Source organism: Typopeltis vanoorti, chromosome 12 (assembly GCF_054136105.1).
Source record: "Typopeltis vanoorti isolate ZY-2024b chromosome 12, IOZ_Tvanoo_1.0, whole genome shotgun sequence".
Classification (NCBI taxonomy): Eukaryota; Metazoa; Arthropoda; class Arachnida; order Uropygi; family Thelyphonidae; genus Typopeltis; species Typopeltis vanoorti.
This window is the reverse complement of record NC_143560.1, coordinates 92226625-92233683: the sequence shown is the minus strand read 5'-3', so window position 1 is coordinate 92233683 and position 7059 is coordinate 92226625. Positions and strand designations below refer to the sequence as shown.

Below are 7059 nucleotides of genomic sequence, written 5' to 3'. Positions count from 1 at the left end.
TACTGCATTTATTCACTCATAATTAAAGCACGTAATCTTTTTTTATACCTTTAGCGTGTCACTAACTATTGCTTGAAAGCGATAACTGCATGAATAGGTTAACTATATAATATATAAATAAATTAGCTAACGCCTTTTTAACTGTATGAGTATAGTTAAGGAAAAAATATTTTCAATGTTGAAAATATCATTCATCCATCATTAAAGCAAATAATCTATTTTTACACCTTTAACATGTCACTAAACCATTTTATGCTTTCATATAGTTATTAAAGGAAAAAATACTTTGAATATTCCTGCTCTAATTTTTTCTACTCCACAATACCAGTATTAGCGTAGTGTACATTAACTAACTATAGGTGGCATGATAATACACTATCGTAAAGGCTGGCTGACATCGAATGTTAAATGCTAAGTAACATTTAGCATCCAATGCAGAAGGAAGTGAGGGTAAGTTTTTGTTCTTTCTTACTAGGTTTTTTTTTTTTTTTTTTTTTTTGTGTGTGTGTGTGTGTGTGTATATGTATAAATATAAATATCTGTTTTGTTTCAGATAGATCTTTTGGTATGTACAAACAGGGGTGGTGGAGGGCAGGTGAACCAGCGTTATATAGGATAAGAAGGAATACAGTTATTTCAATCTGAACTGACTGTTTTTTCGCTACTAGGAGAGGAGTTCTCGGATTTTAAATAAGAAGGATGGAAAAATTAGTTGTTCATTAATTGTTTTCAGTCATGTAATTACTTGGATATTTTAGCAGTTATTACTAGCTTATCAAAACATGCGTTTGATATATAGATAACCGTCGAATTAGAAACGTCAAGGGTTCTGGAATTTTTATTTTATCATTATTTTAATTTTAACAATAAAATAATAAAACTTCTGGTTAGGAGACTATTGATTTATTCTACCAAGGCATTATTCTGAATTGACGATCGTAGTGTTACATGCAGATACGTTTTGTAGAGGAAGGATCTGTTCATGCATGGGAAGAGGCTATGTGGTAGACATATGTGGGATTCTATACTCGATTAGTCTTCACTGCTCACTAATACCTAATTCCTCAACCATCATCTCCGAGATTTAATGCTTAATTGCTGAGAAGTTTCCACCGATAGTTGTAATCGTTATTTTTTTTCTCGATTGTTATGAAATTCAGTTAATGTTTTTACTATTAGTATGGAATATTTCCATCGGGTGATTGTATTTCAATAAATAGCAGCTGTATAATGTTTTGTTTAATGTAAGTCACAGCGCAATATAGTCTTTTTTAAAAGCCGTTAAGAATTCAGGCAATCAAAAAGGTTATCAAAATGAATTGTTACTGCAATGCAGCTTTTGATAAAATGGTTACATTGATTAAATATTTTTGAGTAAGAAACTTAATTGAATGTTAAAGGAAACGATATTTGTGCGATTGCGCCGATGTATCTGAACAAATATAGTCGTTTTTTTTTTGTTGTTGTTTTGTTTTTGCGATTTGTTCAGTATTACAAGCGATTCACCTATTTATATTGGGGAGGAGATCTGAATCCGATGTTATGGATCGAACATCCAGCCTATTTTCATTAGAATAATGAAATATTCCATTGTATGGTATTGGAATGGCTGCAGCCTTTAAGGACTGTCACGATTCTGTTCTACAACAAATCTGATCATTATTGTCGGCGCCATTGGATACATTAAAAAAAAAGAGACTAAAAAATTTTTTTTTACCCCAATTGTTTATTGATATTAAACTTGGAAAGGAAATAAATGATAATGATGTAAAGATTCTATGGGAGAATTTGATGGACATTGTAGACAAAAAAAAATAATGGTTGCCAGCTCAGTGTTGCAAAGTGTAAGGCTGTGCATTTAGAATTGATTAGGTAGACCATAAATTATACAGTCCTATTATCACTTAGATTGCACTGCAAAAAGTTGAGGTCAGGGATCTAGAATTTTACAAAGTGGAAAAAAATAAATCACTTCGATGTTAAATACTCAGTATGGATATGAAATATTGTTCATGATTATAAAGTCTTGATATGACTGCATCAGAACACTACTGTGCTCAGATTTGATTGCCCAGGTTTTGTGGGAAATGAGAGGATTCAGAGGAATGTGATCAAAATGACTAGAAAATGGTCATTGAATATAGTGACCATTTCACAAGTGAGGATTATTTGAGAGATGCAAAATGTGGTTTAGTGCAAGGAGAGAGGGGATATGATAAACCTAAATTTCTAATATTTTTAGGCAGGACAGGAATTCATCCCAGGGAAATGAGTAAGACTGGTTAGCCAGGATGAGATTTTTTTTTTTTCTTTTTCAATTAGTGATGAATTAAATGGTTTCCCACAAGGAGTCCTGTTTTTCATGCCAGAAAGACATTCTTCCCAGCTTTGATTTGTGATCAGCTGAATATTATTCTTCACACCTTTTGTGTCAACAAAACAGTATCTTCAATAGTCCTGTAACACACCCCATCTCCACATAACACATCTTGCTGATATCATCCCTGTATTCCAGCATTAAACTACTATCTATTCTGTCCAGTTTCAATAACACCTTATGTTGTATTCGATTAAATGCTTTATAAAAAATCCAGACACATCTCCTCTATCCAATACGGTGTTCTTGTTTAACTATCAAATTTGTCGATGCTTTTACCACTATCCCTGGCAGACATTAATAGTTTCACAGCACTTCTTGGATCCATTTCATGCAATGTCACTGTCTTCCCTTCCTGGCATTTTCTGTAAGATAACCAAGTTAGGGATACTGTTAGTTCCTTTGCCCATTCTCTTAATACATCATGGTATGTGATAACAAACTCCACAACAGTTACTAGCATCAGGATTACTTATCTTAGACATATGTTCAACTGCATATCTTTCTGTTTTCTTTCTTTGTAGTGATTAGTGCTATTTCTCATTCTCTAACATGAAGTACATTGCCAAAATATTTACTGAACATCTCCACTGTATCTCCTGTATGTATCATTCTGCCATCATATCCAGCAACCAAGGTAATTCTTTCATGCTTATCCTTACTTTCTTTAGTTATGTGTCCAGAAAAAAAAATCCCTATAATTGCACCTGGCCTGTTTTTCCAACCTTGGTTAGCATTTTCTCATTTACTCCTGTTTTATTTCTTCACACTTTTCTTGCCTCTGCAAACTCTTACAGAACTACTGATATTTTCTTGCATATCCCTCATCCACATCTTGATCAGAATTTTCTGCCTAATCTCATTATTGTAGTCTAAAATACTTTATTTAACCTCCTTGCATTAGAGATGCAGTTGAAAATTGCTTTCAATTTGAAACTATTATATTAATGGGAATTTGCTGGATGTAATCAGTAAAGCTAGAAACTTGAGTTTTGGTGGATAGTTAAATTTTAGCAACCTAATGTACTAAGGTGGTTAAGTCATCACATCCATTGATGACTACCTATATTGTTGAAGGGAACACCAGTTTGTAAGAAAGTCATTCTCCCAGTTTATAAGTCTTTCATAATAACATATCCATGCTACCGTGCACAGATATAGTTACTTGGATTCCAGGGAGATGCAGAGGACAGGTGAAAAGAACTGGCTGTGGTTAACCAAGATAACTGCCCTACAAAATTGTGTATATGGGGACAGTGAGGGAATGGTTTGACAAGTAGATGAAGCAGAGTAGATAAGGTTACACAAGTTATTCGTGTGTAGAGGTTAAGTGCTGTGAGGACATCATGTTGGAGGCTTAATGGATTTTTTACAACACTCAAAAAGAATTAAAAGAGAATTTAATACTTCCTATATTTCGTCCTAGTCACTAGGACATCTATAGGGATTACAAAAACAATTAATGTAACATGCACACAAATATCATACAATACTAAGCCCAACCACGTGGGTGACACTAAAGTCCTATCTAGGTGTCACCCAAGTGGTTTGGCTTAGTATTGTATGATATCTGTGTGCATGTTACATTAATTGTTTTTGTAATCCCTATAGATGTCCTAGTGACTAGGACGAAATATAGGAAGTATTAAATTCTCTTTTAATTCTTTTTGAGTGTTGTAAAAAAAATCCATTAAGCCTCCAACATGAAGTTACACAAGTTAGGAGAATCTTATAGTATAGATAAAAGTGAGATTTTGCAGCTTTTAGTTAGTTTAGCATGGGGGTAGAAGTTGAGGGGGAGGAGATGGTCATCCAAGGAAGAAGCTGATTAAGGTTGTAATTAGGAAGCATATGTCTTTCTACATGTGTGTGTTTGTGTATTGTTCAATTAGATGTATTCAACATGTTAAAGGGGGGAGAGGTGAAGATAAGATATTTAGTGATCAGTGACTAAAAGAGCGCTCTCTGGATTAGACCTTGCACTCCCTGGAGGGAGCATGCATAATAATTTTATATGAAAATATGCCATCCCTATGCAGTAAATGTTTTTCATCTTTCTACCTATCTTCATAGATTGTATATTTTTAACTTTGCTGATATGCATACCAAATTTGTTGCAACAGTTATTTCTAGTTTCAATGAATCCTGAAGATTTTTATTATTATACTGGGGGGGGGGGGTATGCCCCTATGGCGCCCAACTCCCCGTGTTTCGGACTGGCAGGCCAGTTCTCCTTGAATTCTGAAGACTCGAATTTTGAAGACTCGACACTCAGGGTAGCCCCTGAGTTTCAAAACATTTCAAAAAATGTGACATAAAAAGGCTTATCATTTTATATATATAGATTATTATTTGACAGTTCCATAGAGTTCAAGGACTCATTGAGGGAGGGCACCTGCTCTACAACTACACCAACGGCATTTACTGCCGATCACCACTGGCATTTCCACAGACAATCGCAAACATCCATGCCCACGCCGGGATTCGAATCCTGCAGCCTTTTGGCTGGAGAGCGGATACGCTATCCACTCGACCAACCAGGCCGGCCAACCAAATTTGTTGGATTTTATCAAGACAGTGCATCATGTTATAAAAGCTGTTGTTCTAACTGCATGGTTTGTGGACATGAATGTCACCACACCTGACTGACCTCTGCAGAGCCCTGATCTTAACCCTGTTGAACATCTGTGGGATGAACTGGAGTGTCGGTTGAGATCAAGGGTCATCTGCCCACAACAGTCCAGGACCTCATTAAATGCTTACAAGAAGAATGGTTCAAAATTCCCATTAATTGCTATCATACACTTGTGGAAAGTATGTCCTGTAGGATTGCTGAAATCTTCACAGTGAAAGGAGGTCCTACATCTTATTAAGGTGGGCACCATGGCAGTTTGTTTCTCACACTATGGTGTCCATAGACTTATTCTAAGTTGTGTATATGTATGAGTATCCAATGGGACTTGAGTGCTCATCATGACAGGCCTTGTTCTAACCATTATTTACACAATGCCTATCAGACTTTTTAAACTCATTCATTGACAAGGTGCTCCCAGCTACTTTTGGTAAAGTTGTTCAATGCATTTCCAACTTTAATGTAATGAAAATATTGTCTGTGGCCTCTTATAATACTCCCCTCTCCTTTAGTAACTTGTGTTTCTATCATTTCCTCTTTTCTGCTTATCAACTAAATTCTGTAATCCCCAGACCTTCAATCTGTCATTATAGGAATATTCCACATACCTGTCACTTGTGGGTTTTTTCCACCACTCATTCCCACCAGAGTCTTATAAAGATATGCTTGATTTTTACATCAAATCATCTGATTTTGTTTGGTGTCCTGTACTCGATTAATCTCATACTGATTAGATCCAGTATGTCCCATACTGGATGTAAAAGAGATCAGTAAAGTCGATTAATGATCCATCACGCTGTCTGCTCTTTCATTCAGATGTTCAATTTCTACTGCTTGCATTTTCTAATTTCTTTGATCACTGTTGACCAGAATTGGAATAAGTTCTCCTCTTTCCAAATCTTAAAAACCTGTGCCACAGCTTTTCTTCATCCCTTCAGTTTCAAACTCTAAATTACAGAAGTTTTCTTCTTCATTCATTTTTTCTATTGCTGTCTTTTGTCATCCCGCTTATTTATTTCATAGAAATACAATACAGATTTTAAAATCCAGTGTTAATAAGTTTCTTAATTTTCTGCCCATCCATGATACATATAGAATAAATAACTTTTTAGATATGGAATTACACACAAGAATTTTTTTTATTATTACTAAGAATATGTCTTTCAGTTCTAGCTGCTGACTTAAAACTTAACATAGTTGGTTGCTAGAACTAATGGATACATATTCTTATATATAAGCATATTTTTAATAATTCCATTTATTATTTTATATAATGTCCCATTTACACCATATAATTGTTGTGTTTTTGAATAGTTTCTCTTGACACCTTTATATCCCTTTTCCAGATCTACAAAATTTAAATTCCCATTCTTGACAACTGTAGTTGTCTTAAAATAAAAATGTCTTGATAATCTCATAGTCTGAACTCAGCTGTTTCTTCTGCAATTTTAATTTGACTCATTTTTTTAGCCTCTGAAGAATGTTTTCATAATTTTTTTAAACTAGAACACTCAATAGGAAATTCCTAGAATTCTTGCATTTAGTTTTATTTCCCTTTTTATAGATGGGTATAATCAAAGTCATATGAAACTTCAATCATGAAATTTTCACATTCTGACTGCATCCTTTGCAATGTGTTCAATGGCAGAACGCAACTGGTCAGGACTGATGTTGCGCACATGCTGTGATCCCAATAAACTCTATCTTTGAGAAATTCCCAGAACCAGAAGTCACAGTGGGTCAGATCAGGTGAACAAAGCAGCCATGTAGTGGGAAACACATGGCTGATCACTGGCTTCTGTGAAATGTTCTCAAAGAACCTCTTATATGGATCGACCAATGTGTGGAGGGGGTGGGGATCCTGCATGAAAATGGCTGAATCCATGCACAAACCCTGCTGTAGCACTGCCAAATGGTTTATCATATTGTGATGCCTCTCGGCAGTAACTGAGCAGGTGACAGCACCAGATTGGCGATTGTCCTCAAAGAAGAATGATTCAGTAATAAGCAAAGCTGTAAACCTGCACCAGACAGTAACAGCTTCATTCAC

At 35.2% G+C, this 7059-nt stretch overlaps 1 protein-coding gene across 1 annotated transcript in view; it reads left to right on the top strand.

The window, feature by feature from the left end:
- Window positions 1–392: 392 nt before the first annotated feature.
- Window positions 393–7059, top strand: part of Nca (neurocalcin homolog) — a 181713-nt gene continuing 175046 nt past the window's right edge. Inside the window, exon 1 of the mRNA XM_090401232.1 lies at window positions 393–450. The gene's annotated coding sequence lies outside the window, so the exon portion shown is untranslated. The remainder of the gene's footprint in view (window positions 451–7059) is intronic.